The 14,371-nt window shown below is 43.2% G+C and overlaps 1 protein-coding gene across 5 annotated transcripts in view; it reads right to left on the bottom strand.

Annotated features, from left to right (window-relative positions):
- Positions 1-14,371, bottom strand: part of LRRC20 (leucine rich repeat containing 20) — a 145,199-nt gene that overhangs the window by 130,532 nt on the left and 296 nt on the right. For 3 of the 5 annotated variants that reach the window (XM_067552691.1, XM_067552690.1, XM_067552695.1), the window contains exon 1: positions 14,083-14,368. The exons of the other annotated variants lie outside the window; for them this stretch is intronic. The gene's annotated coding sequence lies outside the window, so the exon portion shown is untranslated. Of the gene's footprint in view, positions 1-14,082; positions 14,369-14,371 lie in introns of those variants that run through there. 5 annotated transcript variants of the gene reach the window in all.

Genomic DNA, 14,371 nt, shown 5'->3' with positions numbered 1-14,371 from the left:
GGAATGGGGTGTGGCTAGCACTCAGCAGGCAGGGCCACGGCTGAGTCAGTTCAGGCTGTAGGACACGCATGGCTAGCGCTCAGGGGGCTGTTCCTGAGGTGGCTTATTTCCCTGACTGGATGGAAGATAGAGGCGGGCATGTCTTCCCTCTAGGTGTGAAGTGTGGAATTGAGCTGGGCGGTGGGCCAGCACAGTTGTTATGGTGTGGGGATGTACTAGAGGCCTGTCAGCAGAGGGGAGAGGTTGAGTGGGACGGGGCTGAACAAAGTGGGTTCTTTCCAATAATCCATATCCATTCCTTTTCCTTTGTTTGCAGGTGTTAAGGGCACCAGGGCTCGTGTACTGGGAGGGGAGGCTTGAGGCAGTGGGAAACCCAGTTGTCTACAAAAGAGCTGCTACCACAGATTCAGTTACTCCCTCCCCACTGTAATGGGGAGCATTTACTCCCGCTATCCACGAAAGTAAAATTACAGTAAGGATTTGTAGTTGGGAGGGCGAGCCCCTGTCCACCCTCTCCTGCTAGGAAAAATTACCACATACCTGTAATTGCTGGTCATCTGCACAGAGCTATCACACCTGTAGAAACCTCATGAGAGGGACAAGTTACAACCCTGTGATTGGGTTTGAGCCTCTGGATGACTGGAATTTTCTCTGCTTAAAATACCAGAGGCAATGACTGCCTTCTAATTCTAGAATAAATCTCCAAATTTAAATAGGAATTGTAGGAATATGAGAATGAGGCAGATTAGTCAGAGAGAGCAGAGTAATTTAGATATATAGGTCTGACTTAGTTTATAACCTTTTGACACTACGTTTTCTTTTAAAAGAAGTCAGACACTGAGCTTTGGGATGTACAATTTTGCGCCATACTTTGCATGCTAGTCAAAGAAACTGCCCTATATTAAAAAAATCACTTTTAATTTAAAATATTTGGAATTATTTGCCCCAGAACAAAGTGAATTTTAATTTCACCCAGAGGAAAAATGTGCACCAGAAAGAGAAAAACACTGAAGAATTGCTGGGGTGGAGGTGAGAGTGGAAGGTAAAAGAGTAGGGATGCTTCTTCAGAGGGGAGAGTTAGCCAGAGTGCCCTACCATTATAGGTCACTACTCACATCACACTGAATAATTTTCACTAATTTAGAGCTAGTCAGACTAACTTAATATTGGCTATCAGAAATGATTTGACAACCACTTAGACAAAACCCCTGTAAATAGGATATGCAAGTCTCTCCTCCTCTCGCTGTTTCAACTGCCACTGAAGTTATGAGGTAGTCAAAGACAGACCATATAATTGGGCTTTAGAGGTCACTACTTACTCAACATTGAGGGATTTCACTAACTTGACAAGTTAGCTGGAGATACCTCCTTGTAATTGGGGTTCATGGATCTCTGCGTCTATTTGATTGCCAAATTAGAGACTGCCCTATAACTAGGGTTTAGAAGTCTATGCTGAGGTAATATTTTAGCTTCTCACTCATTTGACAGGTTAGCTAGAGAGATTGCCTTGTAATTGGGGGTCACAGATCTCTGTGTCTCACTGCCTAATTAGAGAGACCGCCTTACAACTGGAGATTAGAGTTCTCTGCTGAGGTGATATTTTGAAATATCACTCATCTGAGAGGTTTAGCTGAGAGATAGCCCTGTAACTAGGGTTCACAGATCTCTATGCATATTTCCATACCTGGTTCTGGACACTGCTCTATAACTGGGGTTTAGAGGTCTCAGCTGAAGTAACATTTCGGTTTCTCACTCATTTCACAGGTAGGCTTGAGAAATTGCTCGGTAATTGGGTTCACAGATGTCTGACTACCTAGTTAGAGAGACCACCCTATAAGTGGGGTTTATTAGAGGCCTCAGCTGCGGTGATATTTGGCCATCTCACTCATCTAACAGGTTAGCTGGCAAATTCACCCCTAATTCAGCAGTTCCTAAACTATGGGTCATGACTCCAAGTGGGGTTGCTTCATCAGCAGATGGAATCATGGGAATCCCAAGTGTAAGGAGGATGCCATTTTACAAAATGGCCTCCACTGCACAGCATGACCTCACATGCACCATATGCACGGGGTCACATCACATGGGGGAAGCTATTTTGCAGCATGACCTCACACACACCATATACGTGTGAGGTGATGCAGTCCAGAGGACGTCATTTTGTAAAACAAAATGACATCCTCCTTCCAGCGTGACCTTGTATGTACACTGCTATGAGGTCACACAGCAGGGAGGACACCATTTTTAAACTCCAACTTCCATGCTGTCTGGAGTAGTGGGAAACAACACATCTGAAAATGGGGTCATGCAGGGAAAATGTTTGGGAACCACTGCTCTAATTTGTGTTCACAGATCTCTGAATGTATTAGCCTGACAGTTAGTGAGACAACCCTATAATTGGGGGCTAGAGGTCTCTGCATAGGTGATATTTTGAGATAACACTCATTTAAGATGTTAGCTGTAGATATGGCTCTATAATTGGGGTTCACAGATCTTTGATTATTTGCCTACCTGGTTCTAGAGACCGCCCCATAACTGTAGTTTAGATGTCTCAGATGAGGTAATATTTTGAGATTTCCATCATTTCACAGGTTAGCTTGAGCAATTGCCCTGTAACTGGGTTCACAGATCTCTACGATTATTTGCCTACCTGGTTCTACAGACCGACCTATAACTGGCGTTTAGTGGCCTCCGCTGAGGTAATATTTTGGGATCTCCCCATCATTTCATAGGTTAGCTCGAGAGATCGCCCAGTAATTGGGGTTCAGAAAGCTGAATTTCAGACTGCCTAATTACAAAGACTGCCCTATAACTGGGGTTTAGAGGTCTCAGCTGAGGTGATATTTTGGCTTCTCTCTTGCTTGACTGCTAAATTTTAGAAATTACGCTACTATTGGGGTACACAGATCTCTGCCTCTCCTTGATTTCCTAATTAGAGAGACCACTTTATAACTGTGGTTTAGAAGTCTCAGCGTAGGTCATATTTTGGGATCTCCACCATTTGACCAGTTAGCTGGAGAGATCGCCCAATAATTGGGGTTGAGAGATCGGAGTTTCAAGCTGCCTAGTTACAAAGACCGCCCTATAATTGGGAATTAGAGGTCTCTGCTGAGATAATATTTTGGTTTCTCACTCATTTGACAGGATTGCTCGAGAGATCGCCCTGTAATTGGGGTTTGCAGATCTCTGCCTCTATTTGATTGCTGAATTAGAGAGACCACCCTATAATTGGAGTTTAGAGGTCTCTGCTGAGGTAATATTTTTTCAAATCTCCATCATTTGCCAGGTTTGTTGGAGAGATAGCCCTGTAATATAGAGATCTGCGAACTCCAATCTATTTGCCTACTGGTTTGAAAGACCACCCTATAACTGGCGTTTTCACATCTCTCCTGAGGAAATATTGCGGGATCCCACTCGTTTGACAGGTTAGCTCAAGAGAGCGCCCTATAATTGTGGTTCAGAGATCTCTGCATCTCTGACTGCCCAGTTAGAGAGACTGTCCTATAACTGGGGTTTAGATTTCTCTGCTGAGGTAATATTTTGGCTTCTCACTCATTTGAAAATAGCTCAAGAGATGGCCCTGTAACTGGGGTTCACAGATCTCCATGACTACTTGCCTACCTGGTTCCAGAGAACACCCTACAACTAGGGTTTAGAGTCTCTGCTAAGATGATATTTTGGCATCTTACTCAGACAGGTTAGCTGGAGAAATCGTTCTCTAATTGTTGTTGACAGATATCTGCATCCATCTCCTTTGCTATTTAAAGAGACCACCATATATCTGGGGTTTAGTGGTCTCAGCAGAGATGATATTTTGGGATCTTCTCCATGTGACAGGTGAGCTGAAGAGATGGCCCTGTAATTGGGCTGCGTTTATTGACTGCCGATTTAGAGAAACCACCCTATATCTGGGATTGAGAAGTCTCTGCAGAGATGATATTTCAGGATATCATTTATTTGACAGATTAGCTGGAGAGATCACCCTGTAATGGACGTTCACAGATCTTTCTATATTTCACGTGCTAATTAGAGATTGTCTTCTTACTGGGTTTTAGGGGACTCTACATCTATGATATTTTAGGATCTCACTAATTGGAGAGCGTACCTTGAAAGGTCTTCTTCTATGTGGGTTTTACAGATCTCTGCCTATATTTCACTGGATAATGAATGAAACAGCCCTGTTTCTTGTTTTTGGATTTGCTTTCATAGAAGGCATTTTTGGACTTCATTAATTGTACAAGTTAGCTGGAGAGACCTCCATTCAGTTGAGGTTTAATTTTCTCTATTTGATTGGGTGATGAGAGTATTAGGGTGTACAGTCTCATTTGATGTTTTGGATTTTCAGTGTTTTGGGATAATCATAGACTGCCCTGTAATTCAGTTTTAGAGGTGTCTGCATACATCACTTTTAGGGATTTAACTTTTTTGACAGGTTAGCTGGAGTGTGTGTTGTTTGGATTTACAGGTCTCTCTCTCTGTCTCATTGACTAATGAGAGAGGTCACTCTTTAATTAGGTTGCACATGTCTCTTTCGACATTTTCTATTTTCACTCCTTTTCATGCTCTAGTCAGAGAGACCTCCCTGTAACTGAGGTTCACATTTCTTGCTATCAGTTTGATTGTTTAGTGAGAGAGACTGTTTTGCAATTAACGATGAGGTATCGCCCCTTTATTCTCTTGGCATTAAACTACTTATTTTATCCAGATGGTCAGAATGAGCAACTGTATGCAGGCAAATGTCTCAGTTACCATGTATTGTGCCCCCAGGAATCACTGGACAGAGCAGAGTCCTGGCTCATTGCTCTGTTTCAAATGAACCTGGATTTCTGCAATTAGGCTTCATGGGTTTTGTCCTACTTTGCAGTTGGAGAAATGAGATTTTGCAACAGGTGCTGGTGAGTTCAAAAAGAGATTCTATTGGCATTTTTGGACCAAATGAATGCGCACAGTATGCCTTCTGTCACAGTCTTTGGAATAAATATGAATTAATTTCACACTGCCCTTGATATACTAACTCCTGCAGATGTTGTATCAGGAATTTAGAACTGGATTGTGTGATAGTTTTCAAGGGGGACTCTGGAGATTAGGGCTTTGGAGTAAGATTTATATGGTAGCTTTTGACCCCATGGGACGTGATAGCGTAGAACCCCCTTAGAACTACAATTTCAGGCTGCCTGTAGACCCAGGAAAACAATGCTGCATCATTAGTTTATGCTTAGTTTGTGTTAGGGACATGGAATCTGCTTAGCCCTATCCTTAGGCTATCTGATTTATATTCTCCCTCTTGCTCTCTCTCTATTTCCAGCACACCTCCAAGGACACAAAAAAGGAAGCATAGAAGAAATGGTGATTAAATAGTCAGGAAAGAGACTCCAGGCACAGTGATAGCCCTCTAACTAGAGCTCAGGTTACATCTCTGTAGTATATAGGGATACTGAACCCATAATTAGGGTGCATGTTATCTTCCCCCTTGCTTTTGAGGGACACTGAGCTCTTTGGTACCTTAAGAAGTGTGACCTCCCTGTAACTAGGGTTCATGTTAGTGTCTTCTTGCTCTCTTGACATTTTGCAGGTCAGTCCTAATGACCCCCACCCCCCGTAATCAGGTTATAGGTCTTTGTGTAGCTGGGCACATAACTGCTTGTTACTTTCACTGGGCATCATTTCCATTGTCATTAGTGGGTAGTGTTCTCTAAAATTAAGCTAGTTGTTCACTTTTGGAAGGACTGTTATGGAGTCCAGCACTTTTCAAATAGAATCTTCCTTTTTAAAATTATTTTTACATGTTAGAACAGAAGGAGGGTCTTTTTCAGACCGTCCCTGGAATTTTTACACATTCATGATTTCCATAAATATGAGCTGTATGAAACCAAAATTGCTTTTAATTATTTTTTTCTCAGCTAATCTTTTCAATACACAATCAGGATTTATTGGCCTCTAATTTTAAATGCTGTCAGGGAGTATGTTGGTGGGACAATACATTTTAATACTATAAGGGCATGAATAATCCAATTGCCCACTCATCTGGGGAAGTAGAAAGCTCTTCCTGGCGAGTTCCAGCAATTCCTATAGAAGCTAAACTTTCATGTAAAAGGAAATAAGTTTCTAACTGTTATGATTGTGTCACATCATAGCTTTGAGGATTATTTTCTGCCTCACAGGACTGTGAAAGGAACATATCATGTCATACAGAACTGATGTACAGGCCTAAATCTTTCTGAGCTCATGTCCAAATTTTGGAGGAGAAAAATTATTGCAGAATAATTCAAATGTTGTATATTACTTATGCCAATGATGGCTCAGTTATTTAAGGGAGTGGTAATGAGATTTAGACCATTACATGTCTATGGTGCTCATTCTAACCCAACCCAGGACAGAAGTGACCAAAAGTTATTCCATCTGATGGTTGCTCAGTGGCTTATGGGAAATGAATTAATGATCTCAAGCCACATCCCAAACACCCCCCCTGTGACGGGGTGTTCACCCCATATTCACCCCAGAGGCATTAATGGAGGCCACATGGGCCAATTAATCTATTAGACTACAAACTAGGAGAATAAAGCCTGAGAGGAAAGCCCTAATTAGGGGAAACTCACCTGGAATTATATTTTCCACTGTTTATTACTTGGCATTTATCAACATTGAATTTCATCTGCCATTTGTTTCTTCACTTTCCGAAAGAACTCCAATATGAAATAGCAGAACTACTAACTGTGGTATGTAATGTATCATTTAAATGAGTTCTGTACCAGATGACTGGAGGATAGACAATGTGACACCAATTTTTAAAAAAGGCTTCAAAGGCAATCCTGGCAATTACAGGCTGGTAAATCTAACTTCAGCACCAGGCACATTGGTTGAAACTATTGTAAAGACCAGAATTATCAGACACATAGACTGAACTTGATTTGGTGCAGAAGAGTCACAATGGCTTTTGTAAAGGAAAATTATACCTCACCAATTTATTAGAATTCTCTGAGGGGAATCAACAAATATGTGGACAAGGGTGATCCCATGGATAGTGTACTTGGACTTTCAAAAAGCCTTTGAGATCCCTCAGCAAAGGCTCTTAAGTAAAGTAAGCAGTCATGGGATAAGAGGAAAGGTCCTCTCATGGATTAGTAACTGCTTAAAAGACAGAAAACAAAATGTAGGAATAAATGGTCAGTTTTCAGAATGGAGAGGGGTAAATAGTGGTGTTCCCCAGGGATCAGTACTGACACCAGTGCTGTTCAATATATTCAGAAATGATCTAGAAAAAGGGGTACACAGTGAGGTGACAGAATTTGCAGATGATACAAAATTATTCAACACAGTTAAGTCCAAAACAGACTGTGAAGAGCTAAAGGGATCTTACAAAACCGGGTGACTGGGTAACAAAATGGCAGATGAAATTCAATGTTGATAAATGCAAAGTAATGTATATTGGAAAACATAATCCCAACTATATATACAAAATGATGGGTTCAAATTAGCTGTTAAGAATGAGATCATAGAGTCAAGAAAAAGATCAAGAAAGATATTAGAATCATTGTGAATAGTTCTCTGAAAACATCCATTCAATGTGGAGGGGCAGTCAAAAAAAGCTAACAGTGTGTTAGGAAACATACAAATATTAAGATAGAAAATATCATAAGGCCACTACATAAATCCATGATATGCACACACTTTGAATACTATGTGCAGTTCTGGTCATCTCATCTCAAATATATATATATATATTGGAATTGGAAAAGGTACAGAGAATGGCAACAAAAATGATTAAGGGTATGGAACAGCTTCCACATGAGGAGAGATGGAAAAAACTGGGCCTTTGAGTTTGGAAAAGACAACTAAAAGGGGATATGACAGAGGTCTATAAAATCATGACTGGCATGGAGAAAGTGAATAAGGAAGTATTATTTACTAATTCTCTTAATACAAGAAATTTCACCCAATTACATTAATAGGCAACAGGTTTAAAACAAACCAAAGGAAGTACTTCTTCACACAATGCACAGTCAACCTGTGGAACTAGTTGGCAGAGGATGTTGTGAAGATGAAAATTGTAACAGGGTTCAAAAAAGAACTAGGTAAGATCATGGAGGATAGGTCCATCAATGGCTATTAACCAAGATAGACAGGGTGGGATGCAAACCCATACTCTGAGTGTCCCTAGCCTCTGTTTGCCAGAAGCTGGGAGTGAACAACAGGGATCACTTGATTGCCTGTTTGCTCATTCCTCTGAAGCACCTGGCATTGGTCAGAGTCAGAATACAGGATACTGGGCTAGATGGACCATTGGTCTGACTCAGTATGGTCATTCTTATGTGTGGGAACAGGCAGGGCTTCTATGAAGCCAGGGAGCTGATTGCAGAAAGGAGTGGCAAGTAAGTAGTCTGCAGTCAATCTCTGGGAGGAAGGAGTTGTGAGACTGGCAAGCCCAGAGAGCAGGTGAGAGCCAGAAGGTAAGGAAAGGCAGTAAGGTCCAAGAATGAACAAACTTTGGTTGCTGACTAGAGGGTCCCTGAACTGGAACCCAGAGTAGAAGGCAGGCCTGGGTTCCCCTACCAGCCACTGGGGAAGTGACACCAAAGGGGCAGTGAATAAGAAGACTGCCAAAGACTGGGGAATCCCCAAATAGCTAGACCCACTGCATTTCCAGCTAGTTTGAGCTGTTACAAGTACAGGATAGAGGGGAGGCAAGGATTTGGCCTGGAAATTTTAGGAACAATTCCCAGCAGTTCTACTCTGTTTTCCTGCAATGGTCATAGCATGTGTTGGGACTGTAAAGTGGGCAAAGATCTGGCAGTTTCCAGTGTTCTTACCAAATACCTGATAGGATGATGGAGCCTTGTAGAATCGAATTGGTGGTTGTACTGGTGGTGGGAATTCTTTGTTAAATTTCACTACTGTAGACGCAGCTTTACGATTGTCCCCTAAGTCAGGGGTGAAACACTACGACAGGGCAATGTGAGAGAAGCCTGCTCTGGCAATGCTGAGGCAGTACCCATTCTGTGGGCTAAAAAGACGACATCGTTCTCCAAGGCTGTCAACCTGCCACATATCACTGCTCAGTGTCCTATTACTGTCTGTCTGCTCCCACTCCCATCTCTGCACTTTTCATTTGTCTCCCCTATTTAGTTGATTTCTGATTCCTGATGATCCCTCCCTCCTCTGAAGGGGAGGTCATTGCTGTTGCTGCAATGAGTTCGCCTTGGAGGCCCCACCTTTCTTGAACTGAAATAAACTGCCAGATTTCACCAACACTACATTCACACAAAATATTTTAATTCTTTCCTATAATTTGCCTATTAAAAGTCAATAACAAAGTGTATATTGTACTTCCACATCTAACAAATCAAGAATGCTATTGTGATAAAATAGATGAAAAATGCTGCTGAGTTATGAGCAAATAACAAGAATGCACCCAAATGCTGACTTTTGTCATTCATTCCTTACCTATCACTATCACAAATGAGACTGGTTTTTTTTTTAAAAAAAAAGTGACACTACATCCATCTACAACTCAATATGTACCCAGTCATCATGTCAAAATGAGATGTCATTCAAAGAAGATTGCACAATCTTCATAACATTGTTATCTATCACCTGTCTTGTATGTTTTGAGGATGAGAAAAATATTTTTAAATTGTAATATTTAAATGGACATCAGACTTCTGAGTCAACGCTCATTGGAAATTAATAGAGGCAATTCATACCTCACTTAGTGCTATTGCTTCAGGCTGTCTGCTAACTCACACCAGATATCCTTGCCGTAGTTTACAACTGTTTCATATTTTGGAAGTTATGTGCATTCATAAGGACTAGAAATGTTTTTCTTTTGTAATTACAAGGTACATCTACACTGTGCACTCCCTACAGTGACATACAGAATACATACACTGCACAGCCCCCTAGCATTGGTATAAATAGCAATGTTGATAGTGAGGAGCTACTTAGATGAGTAAAGACACTGCTAAGTCCTGTGGGTATGTATCCCACACAGTTCTCTATATGCCCAAGCAGTACCTCCCCCATCTACACTGCTATTTTTAGCAGTTTAGCCAACAGCAGAGCCTTTCTTTGATGCAGGGAAAGGCTCCAGCTGACAGGAATGGCTCTGGCAGCAGAGAGCTGCTGGAGCTGTTCCCCATTGCCTCCCCCTGCTAGAGCCTTTCACTGCTGCGTGTAGCTATACACCACAGTGTGGATGCAGCCTACATTTCACTGCATCATGTAGCTACACAGTGTGCAGTATAGACATACCTACTTTTGGATCAGGATGCAGCCACCAGAGAAAAGCATCAATTCATTGCATCATCCCAAACAAAGCAAATCTAAGCTCTAATCACAATAGCATTTAATAATCACTGCCACCCATGTGTTCTCAAGATGTTTGGTCTTGTTGCCAACTGTTAGTGGTGACCCAGGGGCCTCTTGAGGCCAAGTGATAGAGGGCACAGAGGTGCATACAGGTTTCGGGGATCCCTTGGGTCTGGTATCTACATCCTAGATTGCCAAAGAATCTCACGTAAGGTCTCTACTGCAAACCTGTGTAACACTGATCTTCAAAATCATTGCAAAATGTATAAATGCATAATATGTAAGGCATTATAGACATAGACATAGGCTCAGGCCGGCGGACAGCATTTGCAGGCCCAAGGGCAGAACAGTCCATCCTGCCTCCTCCGCCCACCCCAAGCCCGCCCCCTCCCCACTCAGCCCACTCGCCCCACTGCATCCCTCCCCCAACTTGCGGGGGGGGAGGGGAGGGTCTGAGCCAGGAGAGAAAAGGAGTGACATGGCAAGCAACCAAGTCTGGTGTGGAATGTGGGCAAGGCCATGGGCAGAAGAGGCCCAGACCCTTTTAAATTGCCCATGCCCCTAAGCGATTGGTCCCCCTGCCCGCCAGCCTGCATATACTGAAAATTATGTTTTTAAGGTCTGTGACTTGGGGCTGGTCACCAAAAGGTTAGAATCAAGTGTCTGTCTGTCTACATGTAAATTGAATGTTGCATACTTCATAATGAGTGCTTATTTACAGTCTGAGCAAAGCTCTAATCAACTGATTGCAAAGTCTGTAGGGGGGGATTATAGACAGGAAAACACAAGCAGTGGGGCTTAGCCTATTTGCCAGTGGAGAAAATGGATGTCTGGGACAATAGCTGTATGTACAGAGACTCAGCCTGCATCTTTCACCGAGGAAATAAGCCAACAACAAGCTTATTTCATGAATGGAAGATTGCAGCCCAGTCTGGCTGTAATACACTGGAAGGATTTTGGGTGAGATTTTGCTGTGTATAACATGACAATGTCTTGTTAGTTAAGTTTAGGCTCTAGTGTGAGTGTTATGAGTTTATTCTTTGTTTCCAATATTTCTGCTTGCTGTTATTTGACTCACTGTTCTTTGTTAAATAAACTTATCTGGTTTCTCTATAAATAAATTGGGTGGGTGTTAAGTGGAGCTATGTTCTATGTGCTGTAACTGGTAAACTATGATGTACTATTCCCATAGGCTGCAGGTATCAAAGGCCTTCTCTGGCACAGCTGCCATGCCACCAAATGCATGTGCTATGGTGTCTCCATCTCTTTCTGTCCCTCATAGTCGGGTGACAGGTAATGAAGGTGCTGGCAGGCTGGCCCGGCCAGGACTGCTTGAGATACCAGGGGCCTGCTCCGCTCCAACTGGGGCACTCCGGTGGGTGACTGCTCTGCTCTGGCCGGGGCTTAAGGCTGCTCTGCTCTGGGCTTATTTGTTCTGGCTGGGTGCCTGCTGGGACTTGGGTAGCTACTCTGCTCCAGCCAGGGGAGGGGGGGGGGGGACAGGGGGCTGCTTGGAGTTGCAGTGCTCTGGCTAGGGTTCGGGGGCAAGCTGGGGTGGGGGCATCCATGGCTCTGCTGGCAGGTGAGGTGGGGCACGGCCTCTGGCAGAAAGGGTGGGATGGGAGCAGGGACTTAGGTGGAAGGGGGACTAGTCTGCCTGAAGGAGGAGAGTGCATACACCACCCATGACTGTTCCTTTGGGCATAGAAGATGTGGGAATTCTGTGAATGTCCCAGGGATCAGGTGCTGGACATTCCAGGGAGATCCTTGGAGGATGCAGGGGTTAGAGTGTGCCTATCATTAACCTGTAAAGAGAAAGTGGGACCTGAAGAGGCCTGGAAAACAGTGCTTGTGTTTCCAGAGGCTGGTGGTATTGGGGAACTGATCCACAGTAGGCAGAGAAGGCTTCTCCACGCTAAGGGCAGATAGTAACAAGGTCCCTCTGAACCCTTCAGGAAGCATCACAAGAGTGCCACGCAGGAAACCCAGATTTATCTGCCAGTTCCTGTCTATCAGTCTTTGGCTAGCAGTGAACGGGGAATACATCAGAGGCAGGATGTCCAGCCCCTAGGTAAAATATACCTCATGTCACACACAACAGTAAATGTTAAAGCTAATGAATTATTTCTTTTCCTTTCCCTCCTTTTTCTTAAAAAGTAAAGTTACTGCTCATGAAAGATGGTAGACTGATTTTCCTGTGGAAAATTCAGCCCAGACAGTGACAGTGTAATCTTCTACACCATGCCCCACAAATGTATCTTAACTATCAGCTGCATCTCTGCAGCCTTGTCTACATTATGCAATTGTACAGTTTCTGAACACTGTTGGCAGTTGCCATGTTAGCTGAATGAGCACTGAATAGAGTTTGGGAGTCAATATACCAAAACAAATTGTGTTCAGTGATCTCGTAGCTAACCATTGAACTTTGTTCAGCTCCCATTCAGCTAACATGATTGTTGACAACTGTATTCAGACATGGCAAAATTTTCATATTATACACTGGACCTTAATGGTGAAGGTAGTTCAGTCTCCATGCCTGGTGAATCATTAGCTTCTCTCTTAACACCAATGAGTGCTAGTGCATGACACTTATGTATTCATTTATGATGTGGACACCTGTCCACTATGAAATAGATTGAGAGAACTTGCTCATTTCACACAGGTCATCAAATTGCCATCACTAATTACTTTCATCATTACAAATCTAGGCTAAACTTCAATCACTGGTCAGGAGATGAAAGGCTTTCTTCCTATTTCCTCAGGCATCTAGCACCAGAGTGAGGTTGTTCTAAATTAAACCTAGTATAGATTACTATCGAAATACATTGCATATTTAGTAATTCTTGCAATTAACTTGTCCTTTGGCATTTTGCTGAACAAATCAGCATGAGTATGTTAATGATAATAAAACTGCCCTAATGACCCTGATCCAGTTAATAAAATAAAAGCACTACAACAAAATATTGCAAGAAAGCCAGTTTCATAGTTTGATAGCACTAACAAAATCTGGTTAATAAAATAACAGTACTATAACAAAATAAAATAACAGCACTACAACAAAAATATTGCAAGAAAGCCAGTTTCACAATTTGATAGCACTAACAAAAATCAATGTCATTTTGTGGATGAAGATATGGAAAGAGGCAGAGACAATACTTAAAGTCCAAAAAAAAAAAAAAAAAAAAAATTGAAAGAGGCTTCCAAGAGAAAAACAGAGTAAGGTAAAAAAAAATCCAACTATCCTTATAGAGACAATATTCATGATGTATTTTGATAACTTCAGACTAAAAATCGAAATATGAGTCATTTATGCCACATCTTGAGTGCCGTGTTTAAATTATGTATGTGGGAGCCATAATCTAATATAACCACAGTATTTTCTTTAAAGATAAACTCCAGTTCCTTATTATTTAATCCCATGTTACCAAAAAAAGGCTAGAAGGCTGTTGTCATATGATATTATCAGATGTTCTTGGCCTTATTTTTTGCATCCCTCGTCCTCCTTCCCCTCCATTGTTTGTCACTCTCACTCCTTGGACCCTGCCAGAAACCCTTCAGCCTAGTGGCCGTCTTTTTGTCAGTAAAGTGCCTGAGGCCCCGTTAGTAATCGACGTGTAAATTAAACAGAAGCGAGCTCTACAAGGAAGGCGGTGCTGCCCCACACGCCCGAGCGCACCAGACACGTACATGCAAGGCACGCACAGACACATGGACCCAGCATGCACATGTGGACTGAACATGCTACACGTGTATCCCAGGCATGGGCCCAGCACTACGTGCCTGTGTGCGGCTCCGCGACGAGCCTGGCCCAGGAGACGCGAGCAGCTCGCTAGCCGGGGCCGAGTCGCCGTTCGCCCAGCCTGCGTGCAGGGGAGGGGGGGGGACGAGTCTCCTACTCCCCGCTCTGCCCCGAGGGGTGGGCGGCACAAAACGGTAGCGGGCCCCGGCCCGGGCAGCTGCGGGGCCTGGAGCGGCTCCTCCTCAGGCAGCTCGCGTAGCAGCAGCCGTTTGTTGCAGTAGCTGCCACACAGGCCGCCCGCCCGCTGGGCTGCTCCGCCCCGCCCCGCCC

This window comes from Emydura macquarii, unplaced genomic scaffold, assembly GCF_026122565.2.
Source record: "Emydura macquarii macquarii isolate MOO-44397 ecotype Brisbane River unplaced genomic scaffold, CSIRO-AGI_Emac_v2 contig_1390, whole genome shotgun sequence".
Taxonomy (NCBI): domain Eukaryota; kingdom Metazoa; phylum Chordata; order Testudines; family Chelidae; genus Emydura; species Emydura macquarii.
The sequence above is the reverse complement of the archived record's forward strand: the minus strand, read 5'-3'. Positions and strand labels throughout refer to the sequence as shown.